Here is a 22,714-nt window from a genome sequence, read left to right on the forward strand (position 1 = left end):
AGAAATTCTGAAGTGAATAGTAGCTGACGGTGCTCCCTCCATCCAGAGAAGAGAACGGCCAGAAAACAAAGAAGCATTGTTAAATTCAGGTTTCTGATTATACAGAATACCCCTAACCCAACAGGAACAATGAAGGCAAACTATTACAATAAACACAGAATAAGACTAAAACTGGTAAAAGTACCAAGAGTAATGCCAACACAGTAGGTCTCTGCATTGGAAAAAAGAGAAATTTAGAAATTCACTAATAGTTACTAATATTAAAAAAAAAATCATAGTGACAGCCAAGTAGGGCCTGCTCAGGAGGCACACCCCAAGCAGCTGTGCAGCAGAGAGGACTTGAATGCACAGCCAAAGGAGGGCCTTGGAAAGTGGGTATAGACACGAGACTTTGCAGTTTCAAAATCTATGTGACCAAAACCCAGTGTGCAGGCAGGCATCATACAACAGCTGCCCCAAGTTAAGAGGTATCCACACAGAGACACAGGGTGATGTGGGCAGCTGGCTGATTTCCCCAGGATTCATGAACAAAAATCATTTGTTACAACATTCTCCCATCAACTCACACATATCAGCTGCAGCTCAAGATTCTTTCCTTTGTTGGAGCTGAGAGTTCCTAGCACCTGCAACCTATTGGAAGTACTGCAGATAGGCACAACTCCACAGCAAGTGAAGGACCTTAGCATATTTTTTCTATCTACAATCCAAGCCTGGGACAATTATTTATTCGTAACAAGCATTTGTCCTTATCTAGAATTACAAAGTAGAAGCTGTCATTCTTGAGTCTCCCCGGTAGTATGCCTGAGCCAGGTCTATGGGATCACCATGTGAAAAGGGGAATAGGGTGAGTGGAGGTGAAAGCAAGGTGCTTTGCCACCACTGGGGATTAAATCAAGGTAATCTTGTGAGGTACATTTTTAAAAATTTAATGTGCTAACAACAATATGAAAGAAGAGAACTGTGTGCTTCTAGGACAGGACAAAGGCCCTGCATGGGGCTAACCCCCAATCTGCCACAGCACCTTTAGAAGTAAATAGCTGTCTCTATTTTTCACTTAAATGTAAACTTTTAAAATTCTGACCAAATGGAGTGGGTTGCCTTTGCACACAGGGCCATATGTGGTAGCTCTGTCTAGCTGGGGGCTATACACCTAGATGGCTCACAGCTGTTCTGGCTGCCTGGTGCCCAAGCCATCAGGGCTAGCCAATATTTTAAGTGTGAACCCAACGATCCCTAAAAGGGAAAAGGACCTTGTGTTCATTTGCATTACTACTGAGCCGCTGAAACTTCATACAAAAATCACCAACAAGCATTTATTAAGTGAATATCCACAGGAAACCTGCCTAAAAAGGGTCCTTCCAATTTCACATTTGACAAGTGCATGAAAAGGCAATGAAATTATTCAGTAGAACATTTGAATTCACTCAGTAGCTATCAAATCAAGAAACTGAATGCAGAAACATTTGATTCTCCTGTTGTTAGACCTTTCCCTCTACAACCAACTTCTTCTGAAACTCATAGTAAAAATGAAAAAAAAAAAAGGCAAAACAGTGTCACTTACTGATTGGAAGACATCACTCTTGACACAGTCATTAATCTTGCCAAGACCAAACACCAGGCAGCTCACAGACACACAGCAAGTCTACAGAATCTTAATGATCAATAAGGGTAAAGTAAATGCTTTCATGGCCAAGAGGGAAGCAAGATGCTGTTTTCAGAACAATGTAATAGTTACAGCATATCTCCTTGTGTGCAGCACGATGTGCTATATTTAGTGGCATTTAAGTATTACACAGTAAATACTGAAAAAAACCAGAAATTTTGGATGTGCAGAAGCAATATCACATTATTAATACAAACAGTGCTAAGCTACAGGATTATAATACAACTATTTGGACACTGAAACCATCTGAAATCCCCAGTGAACTTCCACACACACTTTACTGGTGGTCCACCTGCCACCGTTCCTAAATGACCTTAGTCAGACCAGTGGTTCTCGTCAAACTCAGAGTCATCATTGGAGTCGCTGTACTCTACAGCAATTCATCTGGATAGGTTCTGGCTTGGCCTCTTGCTCATGTTGCTCCTGCACCTTTTTCCCAGAGACACGACATAGGGGTGAGAATTAAAATGTTCTGATTGCTCCAGAAGGAAAGAAGACTGAACAGGACTACTGGACTTGGTTTTTCTAAGTTTAAGGACAAAAGGTTTTAGAAATTTGAGGAGAGAAAAGGATGTGCAAACTCCATTTTAAGAAGATTAGTTGTGACTAAAGTGCACATGAACACCTCAATGGAAAGTTCTAGAGCCACACTGTTCCATATGCCTGCCGCTAATCTCTTCTCAATTCTTTATCATGATATGCATACCTGACAGCTGCAAAAAAACTCCTAATATTAAAAAAAATCAAACAAGCATCCATGACTGCAAAAAATCATTTAATGTGTAGAGCTATCATTTGAAGGCAACAAGGTTGAAGTTTGCTAGAGATCTAAAGAAATCTCTCTATAAGGAAGGCTGTGTATATGTGGGATGCTCCACTTACCCATCCTGATGGCAGCAAGGAGGTCACTTCGAGCATCACTTATCGGGGGCTGTGCAGGCTCAGGACACTTTGCCTCAGCTACAGGGGGGCCATGCATTGGGGAGGATGAAAGAGAAGAGCCGGGGCCAGGAGGGCCTTGTGGGGGAGGTGGTGGACCTGGAGGTGGTGGTGCTGTGAAGAGGAGCTCAGCTGAAGATGGATGAGGAGGAGCTGCATATGTGGAACCAGCTGATGCAGGAAAGGGGGGCTGCATGGGGATCTGGAGAGGGCTGACAAAAGCAGTTTGTGCTGAAGGAATCATGGGTGGAGGTGGAGGAGGAGGTAGTCCTGAAGGGTTGTAATACTCAATTATCTGTGCCGGGAGCATCCTAATAAAGAGATGAAACAGAGTCACCAATGTAACAATAAAGGGCCATGTCCCCGAGTTCTAATATGCCTATTCAAAGAAGTTCCCCCAGACACAATGCCCCCTACCATCCAGACTTCAGTCACTGCAGGATGCACATGCCCACTATGTGGTTCTGTCATTTTACAGTCCTACATTATTCATTATGATGAATGCAAGACTTATTGAAACACACACACATACACACACAAACACACAATCATTGAAGAGGAAAGCACCTTCTGTGAATACTAAAATAATGTAGTTGCTGCAGAAGAGCAATGGCATCCTTCATCCTGGACATCTCAAAGGGCTTAGAAACTTGTCTCCTGAGGTCTGTGTCGCCAACCAGATGAGGAAAATCCTATATTCTCTAGCCCAGTTCCATGGAAGCCCTGGGACCACAGCACCCAGTTGTGTGTCAAAGGCTTTGAAAAGTTCTAAGCCAAGAAATCAGCTGATTTCTGCTCAGTCAAGGGTTTTAACAGTCAATTAGACCACAGGCCCTCTCTGTGCCTGAAAGAAAGCACTCTGGGAATCCTGGTTCCACCAGGGCACAAAAAGAATAGCCAAGTCTGTGTGGTCTCCCCTTTGAGGGCTGAGAACATACATTTAGAAAGTGACACCAGTGCTCTAGATAAAGAATACACATTACAGAAGCATATATTCAACTTCTCTGGGTACTGACTCTGAGGGTTAAGACAAAAACAGAGCTATAGAAACCCTATTAATGTCAAGGAGGGCACTTGATTTGATGAACATGTGAAAAGGAAGGTCTTTTAAAAGAGGTATTAGAATTCTAACCCAGACAGAAAAGGAGAGGGCCTGGAGGAAGAACAATCTGAGGGCCTGGAGGAAGTACAATCTAAGGGCCCAGAGGTCAAGAAAGTTTATAGAGCCAAGTGTGAGAAGTGATGTTACAGGATTCAGTCATCTGTGATAAGCATTCTCTATGGTTCACCCAGGACATGTAGAGAAATTTGAGAATTTGAACAGTTTCACAAAACAGCATGTCATCCTTTATCAATGCCTGATTTAAAGATCCTTTCAAATACATGTAAGTATGTATGCAAAGAGAACACATATACAGGAACACAGCTGTCAACCTGGAATTTAGCTGTAATAAGGTAGGGTCAGTAGCACACCTATTTTATTTAACATAGAGTAGGATACCACTGAAGTGTCTACATCTAATTAGTCTTGACTATATTCTGATATCTAAAATATCGAGGTTAAAATTCTTCCACAATACATTAAGATTCAAATGCAAAAACAAGTAGCAACTAAAGTACAAGGAATACTGATTTACCCATAATCTGCTGGAGCCATTGGTGCAGAGGATTGGGACCCCTCTGGGGCCTGGGGGGGTGGTGGTGGTGGTGACTGCTGAGGTCTGTTTAGGACCATGTGCCTCACCAAGGCAGAGGGGGGCTAGTACTCGTGTTCAGGGGCCTTGTTTGCAGCCCCAGGTGGTAGTGCTTCACCGGCAGTGTAGGAAGGGGTGACCAGCTGGGGATGCAGAGAATGGTTGGATGTAGCCGGATAAGAGTAATCTGTAACATCTGATGCATGGGATCTGACGTTGGAGAAAAAGAAATGAAAGAAATTTAAATTGTTTAAAAAATTTCCCTTATCAGGCAGAGGCATATATATGAATAACAACATTGCCAAGGCACAGAAATCTATTTCTTTAACTATCAACTAGGTCTAGTCCCATGAGAGCTTCCAAGCAACAACATAATTACTATCTTAGCGGCAAGCCCCAGTGTTACATGGATTCAGATTCACAGCTTTGAAGTGAATAAGTCAGACAGACCAGCAAGCAGGAACCAGCAGAGCCTCATTTTCACAATATTTTATGTACTTCTTTTCTAAGAGACAAGACTACAAGATGAATCTCATTTTATTTAGAAACAGCATCTCAGACAGGATTTCAGTGGCAATGAAACTGACAGTATATAATTAGAAAATACAAAATGGCAGGTGACATGGGTAAATATTAACAATAAGAACAGAAAGAGAAATGCAGAATGTAATGGAGTGAAGCATGTTTTTCATAACAGAAGCAATTATTTAACTGAAAGAGAAAGAAGCAATGTGGTACACTATGGAAAGGCCTTCTTGCTTTCTTTGAACACATAGTCAAGTGTAAAACTCTGAAAATGGAAATCACATATTAGTGAGAAGTGTTCAGAAAGATGCCAGGTGCTGGACGCTGGCTAAGCCCCAGAAGGAGAGGATAGACTTGCATGTATGGCAGCAGCTTGCCCAAAGGCATTAGTAACAGTCACACACTCGTGGCTTGGGTTACTGGATACGTGTGAGTAGTGACTGCACATCCTCTCATGACACTGAAGCAGGGGATGGCGTGGAACTGGGAATCCAAAGAAAGAAAATGACAAACCCTCTGGGCATCCTGTCCTCTTTCGTGCTCCCTGCCTGTTCCAGTTTCCTTGCATCACTCAAAAATTCAATGCCCATTTTCCTTCTCTCCCACTCTTCTTTTCTTGTTCTGACTTTTCTCACATGTACTTGCTGGTTCATGTTAGGATTCAGCTTGTGTTTCTCTCACTGAAGGAAACAGGCAAACATACTGGGAATGTGAAGGAAAAAGGGAAGATGATACAAGCTGAGTTTCCATCTCTAAGATTTTACACAGAAGCTTCTGCTAACTGGAATTCTGTGTGGCATAGAAAAACTTGCTAAATCAAAAAGTCTGTCCCAGCATTCCTTCCCTAATTGCAGTATAATAATAACCAACAACTCATTTTCTTTTCTTAATTGCAGTATGAATTCTAGATTATGGTGAGCACATGAAGATGTCTTCTGAACTCTGCAAACTTCAAGCAAATGCATTAAAAATATTTTTAATGGGAGAGGAATCTGGCCTATATTTTAATGGGAGAGGAATCTGGCCTATATTTAGACTTAGTACATTTAAAAACCATAAATACCTAAAATTCTGGGGTTATTGATGATTCATCCTAAGGAACTGTGTCAGTGACTATGTGCATCATTTTTTTTAAAGGAAATAGTCATCCAGCAAAAGACAAACAAACAAAACATGGAATGTAAGTGCTTCTTATGAGATGCATGGCAAGAAATTGTAAATGTTGTGGCATAATTGAAAGTGCTATTCTGGTAAAGTTGTTTTTCAATGTAGAGCCAAATGAAGCCAAGAAAAAGGGGTTAACCAGATGGACAGACATAAAAGCAGAAGAATCAAATATTTGAAGGAGAAATGAGAGCAGAAGATTTCTACAGGACAGGACTTTGGTGAAGAATGGCCACTGCAAGGACAGGATGAGAGGAGCAGAAGGGATTGGTCAGCTGAATAGTGAAAGATCAGGGAACAAGGAGATGATAGTAACCTGGAGGAATAGGAGACTAACTGAGATGGGAAGGCAAAAGTCAGCTAGGCACTATGATGTCAATGTGGAGGTGAGTCCGGTGGTCCTGAAGCTCTCTGATCATCAGTAACCATCTTCTGCAGAAAAGAAAACAGATGGGTGAAGACAATAAAGAAACAGGAAGAAGTCAGTCCAGCATGGTGGAAATATCCAATAAATTTCTAGGGTTTTTAAGGTACACAGGGTCAGAACACCAATAACAGGGCCCAGAATTGATGAGAGAAAACAAGGATGTTACACATGGAGGTGTAATGCTTCCTGATTACACTGCAAGAAAGGAAAGAAAGCTGGTTATCAGGAGTGCAAGCATTTCGTCAATGATCAGATCTTAAATTCATACTTAGAAATAAAACATGTTTGACATTGTTCAGAGAGAGGGCAAAAACTTAAGATCAGCTTATGTGAACTATGCTAAAGTATTTGAGTTACATTATTGGCTCATACACATCATGAAAATTGATATTAAATTTTCTTCAATATCTTAAATACATTGATGAGGATACAACCATTAAAAAGTCATGTTTCTAAATAACACTTAAGACATAAAATATCATTTTTTAAAAGTTAAAAAATGGTGATTCCAATTTTGTAAAAGAAAAAAAATATGCACCAGGACAAAAGAAGACTAAGGAGAGACACACCAAAATGGAAACACTGTTTTTTTATGGCTGAGGGAATTATGGTTATTTATAATTTTAATATCTTTTCCATAATTTCCAGGTATAATTAGTGTATCTCATTTCATAATAAGGAAAAAGTTTAACACTCAGTAAAATGAAAATATAAAACTTTTAAAATTAATTTAAGAGATATATTCCAAGTTCAATGATGAATTATATAACTTATTTATCTCTTAGTAAATAATGTATACAAAAAGTGAGAGGCCATGGGAAATAGTATGAGGCAAAACAAAATTCTGAAGAAACAAAATGAACAATTCTATTTGCTTTTTGAAAAATAAGAGAAATGAAGACTTATCTAAGCAACACAAATACAAAGGCAGATACTAAATAATTCAAATAATCATCAGCTTTGTGCCCAACAAAGAATAATAATCTTTGGAATAATCTCATCTCAGATGCTAGAATGAGTATCAATCATTCAACTGAGGATTTAAAAAATTCATCATTTTTCTATTTGCATCTCTTAAAAAAGATTATATGTGGGAAAACAAAGTATAAATTGTTCATGAATAAATAATAACAACTGTATTATTTGGGAAATGAAAAATGAAAACTGACATCAATGGGAGATATTAAATACACATATTCTTCCCTACCCCAAATAACTAGAAGCAGAACTATAGCATCATTTAACTTTTTACAGAAATAAATACATAAATATTTAAATATAGGGCTAGAAGTCATGAAAGCTCCAACAATTCTCTAATATTTAATAGATGCCAACTGTAAAAGCTACTTGCCTATAATCCCCGAAGACTTAGGAAGCTGAGGCAGGAGGATCTCAAGTTCAAAGCCAGAGTCAGCAACTTAGTGTGGGCTTAAGCAACTTCACGTCTCAAAATAAAATATATAAAAAAGGGCTGGTCTAAATGATTTGGTACTAGGTTTAATTCCCAGGACCAAAAACAGGGGAGAGAGAAAGAGAGGGAGGGAGAGGGAGGGGGAGGGGGAGAAAAGGGGGAGAACCTCAATCTTTCCTCACATCCTACCAATGAAACACAGATCTACTTTAGTAGGAATATTTACGCCACTCTATCTACCAAATAAATCTCAGCAGCAAATATTCAGTTAGCACCTTCTACATGTTAAAGTCTGCTAAGAAAAGCCACAAAGGTAAAAAGAAGAAGAAAAAGGACAGAGATAAAACACAAGATCCAGGTTACTTCTGTTTTCGATATATTCTTGAATCACATAAGAATTCACTATTCAAAACTTTAAATGTTGATGACTTTGAGAGTCTATGCAAATGGAAAACTACAACTTAACAAAACCAGAAGGAGGAAATTAAGTCAGAAGGTTAAAATTGGCCAGTTTTTATCATCTCTTCCAATGACTCCCTTTTTATGACAAATGTGACCTACTAACTCACACCTGAAAGAAACATTTTTTCTTAATCACTAAAATTTTAAAATAAACTCCACCAGAAATTTTCTCTTGAAATTAGAGTAGACAAAATTAGTTATCCAAAGTAAGAAATCATTTTTTCTTCATCATTCTTCCAGAGGATTATCAAAATGCTCAAGAAGGTATTCCTGAGTCATAGTAACTACCACTTGCTGATCAGTTTTATATAACAAGTTACCAAAGGAAATTCAAGACTCAAGACAAAAATAAAGGACTAAGTAATTATTAAAGTAAAATTGAAGTCATTGGCAGTTACTCCAAATTTTGAATTAATGTTAACTATCTCCAGATTAACTGAAGAGTAAGTTTAAATCAAAGAGCTTTTTAAAAAAATCAGATAAAGCAACCCAATTTAAATTAATACTGCCTTAAGGTAATAATAATCAAAATATACATAAGTAAGTTTTAAGGAGAGTTTTGAAACATATTGTGGGTCATATAAACCCCAAACTCCTGGTATATTTCCAATTGTAACAAAACCAGGTAGCATACAGTGGCCCCAAGCATGGGATAGGGGGCTGTGACACACACACACCTAATGTCTGGGGACAGAGATCCCTCAGAAGATGCTCTGTGGTGCACACTCTGAGATAACCTGTTGTAGGGTCTAAGCTCTTTGTCATATGCCATCATATTCCACTCCTGGGGCCTGTTTCTGGCTTTTTTAACCTTTTTCACCTCATGGATGGTGCCATCTATATGCTTTTGCTCCTGACATCCAGGAAAAGAAAGAAAGCATGCCAAGATAGAAGGGAAAGGAAAACAGCAGGTTAAATGTAGCTACAATGCATAGGAAAAAAGCTTGGTGCACATACAAGAGACATTCACATCTTGATTACCCTACTGTTAAGAAAATTCTAAAGCATCATACTTGTTCCCAACAGACTCAACAGAAAGTAACTGAGACTTAGTTCTTTAATCTAAATTTAAAAAAAAAATGTTACTGTGCTACAACTGCTAGAGTTGCTGACCATGATTTTTGGTAAAGAATGTCCACTTCACTAGGCTGGTAGCCTGTTTTAAATGTACCACACACATAAAATACTGGCAACAGCCTTCAGAAAAATCACTTCCCACAACTAAACAAGTTTGGTTAGATTGTTAACATGCAATTATATTTCAAAGAAAACAATTCAGAATTTTCTATTCCCAATTCCTAAAAGATTAATGTAGAATATTTAACACTGAAACTAGCTTAACACAAAACAAAATAAAAATTTACCTGCCCATAGAGTCATTCTTGCTCAATCCCTACCTGACAGCAAAATGTACTGAATAAACACTTAAGTCCTATGCAGGTCCTTCTTTAAGTGGCGAGGACAGTTGCTTCTATGTATATATCTATGAGTCCTGCTGCTTCCCTCATAAGATTATATGATCTTTAAGGACAAGAACTATGTGCTCTTACCTCCTATGCTTCCCTCTTAGGGACCTCAACATATGAGTACACACTCAATAAATACTGGCTAAATGATAAAATCCATGCTTTAAGAATGAGCTTCTAGAGCTTACTGCATCCCAGGCACTGTGCAAGGCTTGACTGACACAAATGTCAAAGAAAGAAAGAACAATAAGTGTCTCCACTCTCAAGGAGCTTGCAGTCCAGCAAGAAAGCCTACAAGATGACACAAATAAATGTATCATTATAAAATACAATAAAATAAAATTGTATGTATACTTTTTGAAACGTATTTTATATAAAATGCATATTACATGTACATATTTTATATTTGCATACTTATATTTTGATATATACAGGTATTTATGTGTTTAAATATATGTACATATATCTCTAACACCTTCTAGTCTGAAAGACAGGAGGTGTCCTGCTGGGACTTAGGGATCAGATTTGCAGCATGAGTAGACATTAATTCTACAGACATCATGGGTCACTGCACAGCAAAAGAGGCCACTGAGGAGGAGCGAGAGCACTGCCTTAGGAAAAAAAAAAAAAAGCTAAACTGAAATCTCCAAAAAACGAGACCGCAGGGGTTGACTTGAGGAGGCATTGGAAAAGACCTCTATATTGTGGAGAAAAGATTAAAAAGAAATACAGGAGGGTTAGAAAGCTACTAAGGTGGCTGAAGTTAGATGATGGCAGGTGGCTCAAGTTAGAAAACTGGATTATTTTTAGTGTTATTCAAGGATCCTAAGATCAAAGCCAGCCTCCGCAACTTAGTGAGACCCTGTCTCAAAACAAAAAGTAAAAAGGGCTAGAGGTGTGGCTCAGTGGTTGAGCACCCCTGAGTTCAATCCCTGGGAGGGGGATGGGGGGACCAAAAAACTTTGGCAATATAGTGGCATAGGACATACACATGAATTTCACAGAAGATACAGAAATGGCAAATAATTTGAAAAGATGTATACTATAGGTGATAGGGAATGGGCGCTCATTCAACAAAATAGTATTTGGGGCTGGGGACCTGTTAGTACAAACTAGTTCTTCTGTCTTTTATGGGTCAGGGGCAATATGATAGCATCTTTCAAATGTCAAAACTAACATTCTTTTCATTAACATCAATTTGACTTTTACAAATTTAAGGAAATACCTGTACATGGATACTGGATTACTCACTGCAGTATTTTTAAATTAAAGCAACAATTTAGAAACTTTTTATATTTGTTAATATAGTAATGAGTCAATAACTGATAGAGCATTTATATTTCAGAATACTACACAACTATTGAGAATAAAGTACATTTTTAACAATGTCAGTGGTGTGTACAAATTATGTAGCACAATTTTATGTATACAGAATACTATTAAATGTGTATGCATGTATTTATATGTACTTACAAGATTTGAAAAATGCACACCAAACTGTAAACAGTAGTTATCTCCTCTCAGGGAAGGGCATGCCTTTATTTCCTTCAGTGCTAGTGGAGCATTTTATAGCCAGCATATATTGTCTACATATTAAAAAAAAAGTATGTGTGTGTGGGAGTTTCAATGTTATTCCAATGAGGGACCACTGTGTTAAAATAATTAATAACTATTGCTCTTATTTTCTAAGAGATGTATGCTGACATATTCAGGAATTAAGTGTGTTACTTTCTTCAAATATGTTCTGTCTTAAATTCTACCTAAGATGCATGCAAGATAGACACACACAAACATACACACACGCACAAGAATTAACCACAAATATTAAAAACAATGGCCTTCAATAAAATCCTGTTTCCTACCCCAGGATACTCTTATTTCTGCCAAGCAGGTCCCTTGATTCTAAAATACACTGGCCTCATCTGCCCTCTGCCCCTCCATACTATCTATGCCTCACCCATATCCTTACTCTGCAAAGCTATCTATCATTTAGACCTCAGCTTGAGTAACACTTCCCTACAAAGGTCTTCCTTGTCACTCCTCTGCATGTATGCTCCCACCTTACTTGTCATCTCACCCACAAAACTCTGTACTTTATAATACTTAATGGCAGCAGTGTAACTATGTACAGATATGGTGGCCCATACTTGTAATCCCAGTAGCTCTGAAGTCTGAGGCAGGAGGATCCAAAATACACAGCCAGACTCAGCAACTTAGTGAGACCCTCACTCACAACAACAACAACAAAAAAGGGCTGGGGATGTGGCTTGGTGGTTAAGCACCCCTGAGTTCAATCCCTGGTATAAAGAAACAAACAAACAAATAAAACAACTTCATATTTGGCCAGGAATGGTGGTGCATGCCTGTAATCCCAACAATCTGAGAAGCTGAGACAGGAGGATCACAAGTTCAAAGACAGCTTCAACAATTTAACAAGAATCTGTCTCAAAACAAAAATTTTAAAAAAAATTAAAAAGGGGGCTGGGGGTGTATTAATGCCCCTCTGGATTTAATCCCCAGTACCCTCAAAACAAAACAAAACAAAACACTTCATATTTATTTACAGAATTTTTTAGGGTTTAAAAGTATCAAAAAATACAGGAAACTTGAAATACAGAAACAATGGATTGTTTTATTCCCAAATTTTCTAAATTAGTTTCTTCCTTCAAGTTTGTCAAAAGAAAATAGAACATGACTTGGTGTCTAAAGTCCTTGGAAATGAAGGCTACCATGCTTCATTTTCTTTTTATTCCACTGTGAAGCACTTCGGCATTGACACTGTTGAACTTCTCTCTCTGTATGAGCTCCAGGCTCATGACAGCATAAGGCCAGGGATCCTCACTGTGTTGTAAACCAGGTGTGTGACAGTCTTGTTTTCTCCATCACTGCTTACCCAGCATTTAACAAAAATGATTACATAAATAAATGAATCAGGAATTTTTATCAGACTTGTATGTGTTTGAGGAATATAAAATGAGAAAAAATAACTTATGAAATGACAAATAATTTTGAAGACACAATAATCATACATAAAAGATGATTTTCCCTTCAAAATAAAAAGGTCACAAAATTAAATATTCTTCTACAAAGAATCATTGAGAAGGTAAACTGCCTTTTAAAAGGACAGAAAGTTTTAAAAGAAGGTACTCTCAAAAGTCCTAGGGTTTTGCCAAGTTACTGTCAAAAAGTATAGGAATTGAGATAAACAAATACTTGTTTCTTTTACATTTATTCTTTGGTTGAATACTTTGAAGAACTTCAGCAGTTCTTTCAAAATTCCCAATTAAATCTTTCTAAGCCATGAGCAAAATTTACTGAAATTGAGTATTCAAATAATCCACAGCTTTTAAATATTTTTCCAGAGTCCAGTTTCTTTTCTTTCCTCCTTTTCCCCCTGCTATCTCCCTCTGTTCTTTGGAGCACTGGGGCTGGTACCCAAGACCTCCACATGCTAGGCAAGCACTCTACCAATGAACTACATCCTCAGCTCCATATCTTCTCTTTTTAAAATTCTGTTTTAAAACCTCAAATTCTTCTTTCTCCAGCTGAACAAATATACCTAAATGCGCCAAAACCTAAAGGCCAATCCACAGAATGCTAAATGTTTCTCCTAAATAATGCACTGTAATATTTGTCGACAAAACTGGGTGGTCACTTTTTTAATTGATTTTTTAAAAAAATAAATGACAGTGAAATGCTTTACAATTCTTATTATACATCACTGTTAAACACAGGTTACATATAAAAATATTAGCAAAATCTTGTTCTCAAAGAAGTACTCTTCTAGGTGGCTTAGTCTGAGTTCTGGGTCCCAAAGGGGTAATTTTCAAAGCAGAAGTTCCTTAACTTGAGCAAGCAGAATTATGCTTGCATGACTGCCTGTAAGGCAGGTGTTTCTCAACATTCTGACTTGCAATTCTCTTGCCTATGGCTACCCCATAAACATAAGCTCGTTTTCAGTAAATGGCATCCCTGAACCCAGATTACACATGTTGCCCAATCCACTATGCACATTTCACCAAGGTGTCAATTATGACACCAAAAAATTTAAATAGACAGAAGTACATCCTTGTATCTAATATGGAAGGCTGACTGCTCTATGAAAAATTGAGGGATCAGAAGGAGAGAAGCTATAAAACATGGTCACCAAGAAAACTGAAATTTTAGTCACTACTATTATTAAAGCAAAGCCAGTGCTGGAGAATAAATCAGCAGTTATTGAAAAATAGTATGACTGTGTTACATTGAATTGTCAGGATCTTTTTTACCCTCTATAAAAACCTTGAGTACTAAATCAAATAACTCAACCATTTAAAAAAAGCACTTAGTGATTTACTTACTTCTAAACAAGAATCCCAAATCCACAGTGATATGCAGCTTTCCCATAGTGGGATTACTTACCTTTTGACGCTGTTTCTCTTTCCTTTTGTCTTCTGTATCCTGTAGCATTTTTTCTTTCCATAGGCCAAAGAAATAGGAAGGATCAGTATAGAACTTCAGCCCATCCTTAGTATCATCTCTACGAATCAATGTATTGTAAGTAAGGGGGAAAAGATTATTAGATACTTTCATATGCATTTTCATGTGAATTTAATTTTAACTCATGGCATTGTAACATTTGCAGAGAACATTTTGATGTGAATTTAATTTTAACTCATGACATTGTAACATTTGCAGAGGACATCATAACTATCCTATACTTTATTAATTATCTAAATTTCCTTTTGAAAAAACATGGAAAAATGTACAAACAGCAACTTGTTCCAGAATAATGAAAGTATTCTTGCACACTCAGAATTAAGAATAGAAAATTGCTCTGTAAAAATTGCAATGAAGCTCATGAATACTGAGTGTTAATATTTCAGGAAATATTTTGTTTATTCCAACAGGGAGGTATACACAGGAATGAATGGACTCTTATACATATACATTTACTTCTACTCTGAGCTTCAATATTATTAGAATAAAAACTATAAAGTGCTGTCTCTTCTTCTCAACCAGGTTGCCCAATATCTGTAAATTCAATCAGCAAACAAAATTTTCATGGGATAGAATTGTAACCAGGAAAAAAAGCAATAAACTATATATTTTCACAGCAAGTTCATTCACTTGTTTTCATTTTAGTGTCAAGTACTTTTTCAAATACTGTGGTCTTAGGAATATTTCAAAGGCCTCATAAAAAATTACTCATTTATCATGCAACCAAGGATAATGTAGCCAATATGAATCCAAAGTGAAATATAAATCAATAGGAATGTTAGTAAACTCTTTATAATACTAACATTTTTTAAAAAGCATGTGGTCTGCAGACTTCCCAAGAGGAAGCAGTACATTCATACTTCATACTAATATTTCAGCAAGTCATTTAAGGTACTGAGATGCAAAATCAGTTAAATGAGTATAGACAGGAAACAGCTTATGCCCAAGAAAAGAAAGCTAACACAGGAAGAAAAAATGGAAAAGGTCTATCTTTAAAGTTCCTGCTATGTCATCTCTTGCAGGCTTCTCACTCTAAAATGCTAAGACCCATATTCCTACCATGGCTATTCTAGTCACTATGTCTGAAGATCACTAACAAACCAGTGCAACTCTTTCTATATATACTTTACCCTTGGATTATTTAACATCCCTCCTTTCTTCTAGTTTCCCAATTTGTAAGAAGTTTGCATGATAGAGATTTTATTAGTAACATAATTGTGAAAAAGCAAATTTGGTTCCCTAAGACACTAAGGCCTTTAATATAGAATTATAGAAAAACTGAGGAACTTGCTGAAAAGTTAAAGATGTCTAAAATGCACATTCTTGCTTTGAAAAAATCAGTTAATACTCTAATGAAGATAGAAGCTCAATGAAGTAAACAAATGCCAATCCTGACTTAAGACTAAAAGCAGATATGTCTAATGTTTATCATCATCTAACCACATTTCATCATGTCACAGTGATACATTAAAGTTCAAATGCATAATTTTATGTTTTATGTATCTCAATTATTGTTTTATGAATGAAAAGTTGATTTGGGCTGTCACTGCTAATCTTAAAACACATTATTAAAAAACCAAAGATATGCTTTATTTTCCAAAAGACTGAATATGTACACATTATATATATTATGTACATTATAATAATATATAAAATCATTTTATGCAATTAAAATTTAAATCACTACAAATATGTAATCATGAGCTTGATTAGTCAAATACATGTGGTTCATTGGATATTCTGGATTATTTCATTTAACACAGAATTTTTAGTGAGCTTCCTTAATAATATCAGGCAAGATAATTCTAATCAGCAAGCCCTCACACTACAGTGTTTATAAGTGGGGCTGCCAGTGCTAAATAAAACTGAAATTGTCCTGGAAAAACATTTATCAAATGAAAGCAGTCACATGGGGCTGGGGTTATAGCCAGTGGAAGAGGACTTGCCTGGCCTGTGTGAGGCCTGAATTTGATACTTAGCACCACATAAAAATAAAGAAATAAAGGCATTCTGCCCATCTTAACTACAAAAATAATTTAAAAAATGAAAGCAGTCACAAAAATACTAGGTGTGATGGTTTATATATCAGGTGTCCCCCAAAAGCTCATGTGTGAAACAATGCAATAACATTTAGGGTTATGGGAGACATAACCTAATCGTGGATTAATCCATTGGCATGGATTAACTAGGCAGTAACTGTAGGCAAGTAGGGTGTGACTGGAAGACGTAGGTCACTGGGAGTGTACCTTTGGGGTTTATATTTTGTCCTTGGTGAGTACAGTTCTCTCTCTTTCCTGGTTTCCATGTCCCTCCACCATGCTATTATGCCATGATGTTCTGCTTCATCTTGGGCCCAGAGCTATGCAGTTTGCTGATAATGGATTAAACCTCAGAAATCATGAGCCAAAGTAAACATTTCCTCCACTTAAGTTTTTCCTGTCCAGTCTTTTGGTCACAGGAATGTTAAAGTTGACCAATACATCAGGATTACCATGCTTTTATTCATATGTATCATATATTTTTAAAATTTGTGCCCTATAACCTCCAGCAAGCATACTTGTTCCATTTTTATACAAACTTCTTATGGGGGAATCCTGCTCATCTCCCATCAGTTTATAGGGAGGTCTTAACATTTGTTTTGAGAGAATCTTTTCTGTCTATGCAGAAAAAAAGGGATTCAGTTTCAACTGCTCTATCCTGATAGAGCTGTGATAAAAGGTATCTCCAAGTCTTGTTGATCCCAGAAAGGATGGAAAATGAGACTGGGGAAACTCTAAGCTCTCCCTGAGGTGGTCCCTGCAGGCAGGAATGTCAAGGCAGTGACACATACAAAGAACACACAGTATTCTCCAAGGCCCTTGTGGGAGCATCAGCTGGCAGCACTGACTCTAGGGCCACTGATTTCCACAATCTGTGCTTGGCAGAGGTGAAATAAGTGGCCTCCAAAGAGGAGAGTGTTGTAGTTTGAATCCAGAATGTCCCCCAGTGTCTTGTGTTTCCAATATAGCAGTATTCAGAAGTGGGGTTTTTGAGAAGTGACTGGATCATGAGGGGTCTGACCACATAGGTGGACTAATCCACTGATGGTTAAAAGAACTTTTGGGAGGAGGTACCTAGTTGGAGTCAGCAGGTCATTGTGGGTGTGCCCTAAAAGGTTTTATCTTCCCCCCAATCCCTCCCTTTCTCTCTTTGCTTCCTGGTATCCATGAACTGAGCAGCATTCCTCTGCCATGCCTTTCCACCACAATCCTCTGCCTCACTTCAAGTCCAAGGAAATGGAAGGCTGATCATGGACTCAAACCTCTGAAGCCATGAGCTGAAATAAATCTTTCCTCCTCTGACTTGTTCTTATCAAGTATTCTGGTCACTATAACAAAAAGCTGAATAACACAGGGAACAAAGATGGACAGAGGAAGAAGCCTTTAAAATTTTTCTGTCCTTTTTCTTAGAAATTTGGTCCTTATAATGTATTTTACCATTTTAACAATAACAGAAAGTTAATTTTGTGACTCTATTTTCACACTTAAAAACCCCTAACACTGTAGCATACATTTTTCTGAATTAATAATAAATGTCTCTGCAGTGCTAAAATGCTGAGACAGATATTTTGCTGCATTATAAATAAATTGTGCTGCTCCTTTTTAACTGGCTTTGAACATAAGTAACAACAAGATAATCACACATAAAGCCTTTATATAAAATGCCCACTTCCACTTAAAAGATCCAAGCCTAAGAGTTAAAATCAGAGTTCAAACTTCTCCTGGTAAGTGATATGTATCCTGAAATACCAGAACTTTAGTAATCCAGCACCAGGGACTAATTTCAACAGCATTATTGTTTTCAAAGTTTGAAAGAATTCTTTTAACCTAAATGAGCTATCCAGGATACATTCAGTACATAAGTGGGTTTCCAACACTGTGACTAAAAACACTTTGAGGATGTGGGAAGCCATACCTGTAAGGTGTCAGGATGTTCAGAGGTGGAGGTTTATCACTCTGGTTGTAAATGTCAGCAACAGGATTAGGAATGCTGTTCTTTGAAACCACCTGCTGACCTTGAACTGTAGGACCTTTGAAAGCTTTTTACATGTTGATGTTCTGTAGTGACACTGTTTAGGGAAAAGTCCCCCAAGTTAAATTATATATGAATACGAATATATATATATAAAATTTTTAACCATTTAGGAATGAGTATCAATTGACCCACTATAGTAAACATCTCCTGTAATAACCAAATGATGGTTTTTGAAATTGTTCATCTAAAACCATGCTTAAAGAAAATGACCATCCCTCCTCACTTAGAGGTAACAGTTTTCTCTAAAATATGGTCAAATTATGGCTTTTCTTCCTCTGTAGAGATCAAATTTTTCACTGGACCTAAGTAGTAGAGCTTCAGATTCTTTAACCAGTCCTTCTCAGAAACCACATGGGAATATAGTTATGAGTATAAAAAGGCATGTAAATACATAGATTTCGGCATCCTAGGGGAAAACCTCAGTTAATAGTAGTTTCAGTATAACACCTTATACTTGTGCAAAAATCACACAAGTGTAAATCACACATTAATCTTTTACAACAATGACATTAAGGAAAGACAACAAAAGTTTCTTAACATAAAGTCCTAGAAATTGAGTAGCTTGACTTATGAAACAAAACTATACAAAGGAGCCAAAATATCAGTGCTAGATATATTTCTTTCTTGTGTCTGTACAGCATTTACATTTTATTTGTTCACTCATCTGACCTTGATATAAACTTTTTGTGGAGAGTACACTGGTCGTATTAACACACCAGCATGGCCACTGAAACTAATTCAGGTTGTTATGTGACACAACATCTTCCAGCCTTCACCCTCCCCCCGCAAGAAAAAAAAAAGGTGAGCTATATTTCCTATATTTCTTTCAAATATCTCTTCCACTCTCCTATCCATATCAAGAAAAATAATAAGGTAAAATCTTAATTGAACAGGGATTGTAAAGACCTGACACATACTAAAAAATGTCATAAAATTTCATCTAGAGATTAACCTTTTCCAGCATAAAGTTTATCATAATAATTTCAATTCAAAAAGACAACATAAAAAATCTAATAAAGTTGAATATTAAAAATCACCTATCTGGGCTAGAGCTCAGTGGTAGAATACTGCCTGGCATGTGTTAGGCACTGGGTTCAATTCTCAGCACCACATAAATATTAATAAATGAAATAAAGGTATTGTGTCCGCCTAAAGCTAATTTTTTTTAAAAAAACAATCACCTTTGCTATCAATTTTTAAACTGAATAATAGATTTAAGATGTTATGAATCTTATCTCAACTGAAAAAATTGCCATTTAAAAAACTTTTATTTTTTTAAAATATTTTATTAGTTGTTGATAGACCTTTATTTTATTTACTTATTTATATGAAGTGCTGAGAATCAAACCCAGTACCTCACACATTCTAGGCAAGCACTCTACCACTGAGCCATAATTCCAGCCCTAAATTTTTATTTTTAAATAGAAAATAAAATTTAAAAATCTGATTTAAAAGAGCATGTTTTCAGCTTCCTATTGTTGGAAAAGTCAGAACATTCATAATGGATATTGATACTAATTTAATTTTACCTTTGAGCATGAACAAATATACTTTTTAAAATAATGAGGGATAAATTTCACAAATAAACTATGTTTTTTTAAAAATTTACAGCTTATTTTTATTGATACTACTATAAATAGGTTTAATTCAAAAATCAAATGCTGGTATCATTTTAAAACAATGAGAGAAATTCTAAAAATAATTCATAACTTGAATGTTTTTCTCAAAGCAAATATGAATGGTGTATCTTGCAATTCTTTAGCAAATTTATTCCAGTCTAATCTCAGTCTTTCATTCAAAAAAATACTGAAAATGAAATTTTTAAAATGGAATTACTGATGCCCTAAATTTTATTGCAACTGCCACAATTTTAGGAAATATAATCAAATGATTTTCAGTTAACTTACATAGTGTTTGGTTAATGTTATTTTAAAACCTGAGCTTAAAGGCCTTTGGTAACTGCTATTTCTGAGATTAATAACATTTTTTTAAATTGGCAGAATCACCAAGATTATTCATAAGCATCAACCCTAACAATTAGGCAAAATGTTTTGTTCTTTGGCATGATACACCTATGACTCTCCCTCTTGGTTGGACTATCTCTTTAAATGGTTCTGTTTTAGGCAAGAATGTATTTTCAAAATAACTACCATTAACCTATATTAGGACTTCTACTACTGAATATATTTGAAGAAGCTTTTAGAACAAATACTATGTTTATATCTAATTGTAATATATATATATATATATATATATATATATATATATAATAGCAAATGCATGGTGTATGAGATAAACAAGATATAAATCTTTTCATCACTAATTAACCCAATGTTGTAGGGTTTTTCTCACTATTCTTCTAGGAAACGATGAGATGAAATGTCAACACACTACCTCAAGGAAAAAGCAGTAATTACACTGCAATTAATTTCTACCATCTTGTCAACATCACTTCTAGCTCACTACTTTCATGCAATTACCTACCCTCTTCGACTGTGGAATCCAACTGGGTAACTTTGACAGCAAGGCGATTAATTCTGTCTTGAAGAGAATTTGCTCTGATGTAGAAGTTGTTAGCTTCATTAAACAACTCACCAAATATGTCTTCAGCATGCTTGCCTGTAGAGAAGAAGAAATGGAGAAAGCCATCTGCTAAGGAGCTGTTGAGCTGCCCCCACACAGCCACACCAGTGCTTATTAGTGTCAACTCCCAGGGTCCTGTGCAAATTAGTGTAAAAATGAAGTATGACAGTCCACGGCCTTAGAACTTTTGGAATTTATTAGATATTTATATAATTGAAAAGTTGATGAAAAGTGGCAGAATTCTAAAATAGATAATACTGCATGAGTGATCACTCAAGTTGTGTCCTGCTAAATGTGACTTCTTTAAGAAAGAAAAAAATTCTCATTTTGTGTGTTTTAAGTATAAATACAATTTCAGGAACTAAACTTTCCTTTTGCCACTCAAAATAATTCAATAAATCATATTTGACCTTAAATTTACCTCATTCACAATGAGAAACATTAGATATTTGGTCCTGTTGTGTTTTTTTAAAAAAATATTTATAGTTTTAGATGGACACAATGCCTTTATTTTATTTTTTATGTGGTGCTTGCTGGGACCAAACTCAGTGCCTCTCACATGCTAGGCAGCGTTGCACTACTAAGCTATAACCCCAGCCCTGCTTGGCTCTTTACAATAGCATTAAGTACTTCTAATTTATATTTGGAAATCTAGAGACAGTGATGTGTGATTTTACACTCTCTAAAAATCAGTATTTTTAATTTTGAGTTATTTTTTTTTCTTTATGGTCAACTCTATGTTCCTTTGAGTGCTAGATATAACTCCCAACTTTTCTTAAAATGGATTTAATATTTCTGAAGACTTAACAAAGAGACATAAAAGTTAGATCTACTTACACTGAATTTCCAAATCCCAATACCTTCCTTTACACATTCAACAAATATTTAATATTTGCTCATTTCATGTAAGGACTTAACTTCTATGACATAGATACCTATCATTTCTTTTTATTTTTTTTTCCATCAATTTATTGCTCAAATAACAACCCAAACATTCCAGAAGAAAACTTCATTGGAGCAAGCATAACACTAATATTTTCTTGGTGATTTACTGTTTACTGAGCACTCTCATAGCCAATTTCTGTTCTCAGTGCTAAAATCCATCAGACTGTGAACTTCTGAAGAGCAAGAACCTTGTCTGTCTGCTCAATGTTGCAGCCCCAGTCCTAGAGCAAGGCTTTTCCACACACATACTCCTTCAACAAGTAAATGAGTGAGGCCCAGAGGCTATCAGGGAATTTCTGTTTTTCATTTTCCAGGTAATTAAACTGAGGATCAGAAAAGTAATCTTTAAAAATCTCCTGGCTGGCAAGTGGTAAAAGCAGATGAAACAAAATCATGGTCTACTAACTTTTAGATCTATGCTTTTATCATTTACTTCACTGAATCTCCTTGGCCACAAAATACAGAAGAATATGGCAGATCCTCAAAACATTAAACATAGAATAACAGTATGATCCAGCAATTTCAATTCTGGGTACATGTCCAAAACAAGTGAAAACAGGGACTTGAGAAATACTTATACACTTCGGTTTATTGAAGTGTTAGTCACAACAACCAAGAGGTGGAAGCAACCCATATGACCATCAAAGGTGAAAGGATAAACAAATAAAATATTCAGCATTCAAAGGTAGAATTTCTGACAAGATACAACATGGATGAGCCTTGATAACAAGGGAAATAGTCACAAAAATATGAATACAGTGATTTTACTCAGATGAAGTATTTAGAGAAGTTAAAAATTCTTACAAACAGAAAGTAGAATGGTACTTGCTAGGGGTTGGGGGAAGAAGGGAACAGGAGTTGTTTAATGGGTACAGAGTTCAG

General features: G+C 36.3%; 1 pseudogene; it reads right to left on the bottom strand.

The window, feature by feature from the left end:
- Positions 1-1,977: 1,977 nt before the first annotated feature.
- Positions 1,978-22,714, bottom strand: part of LOC143411809 (actin-binding protein WASF3-like) — a 50,905-nt pseudogene continuing 30,168 nt past the window's right edge.

The sequence above is a fragment of the Callospermophilus lateralis genome, chromosome 12 (assembly GCF_048772815.1).
Source record: "Callospermophilus lateralis isolate mCalLat2 chromosome 12, mCalLat2.hap1, whole genome shotgun sequence".
Classification (NCBI taxonomy): Eukaryota; Metazoa; Chordata; class Mammalia; order Rodentia; family Sciuridae; genus Callospermophilus; species Callospermophilus lateralis.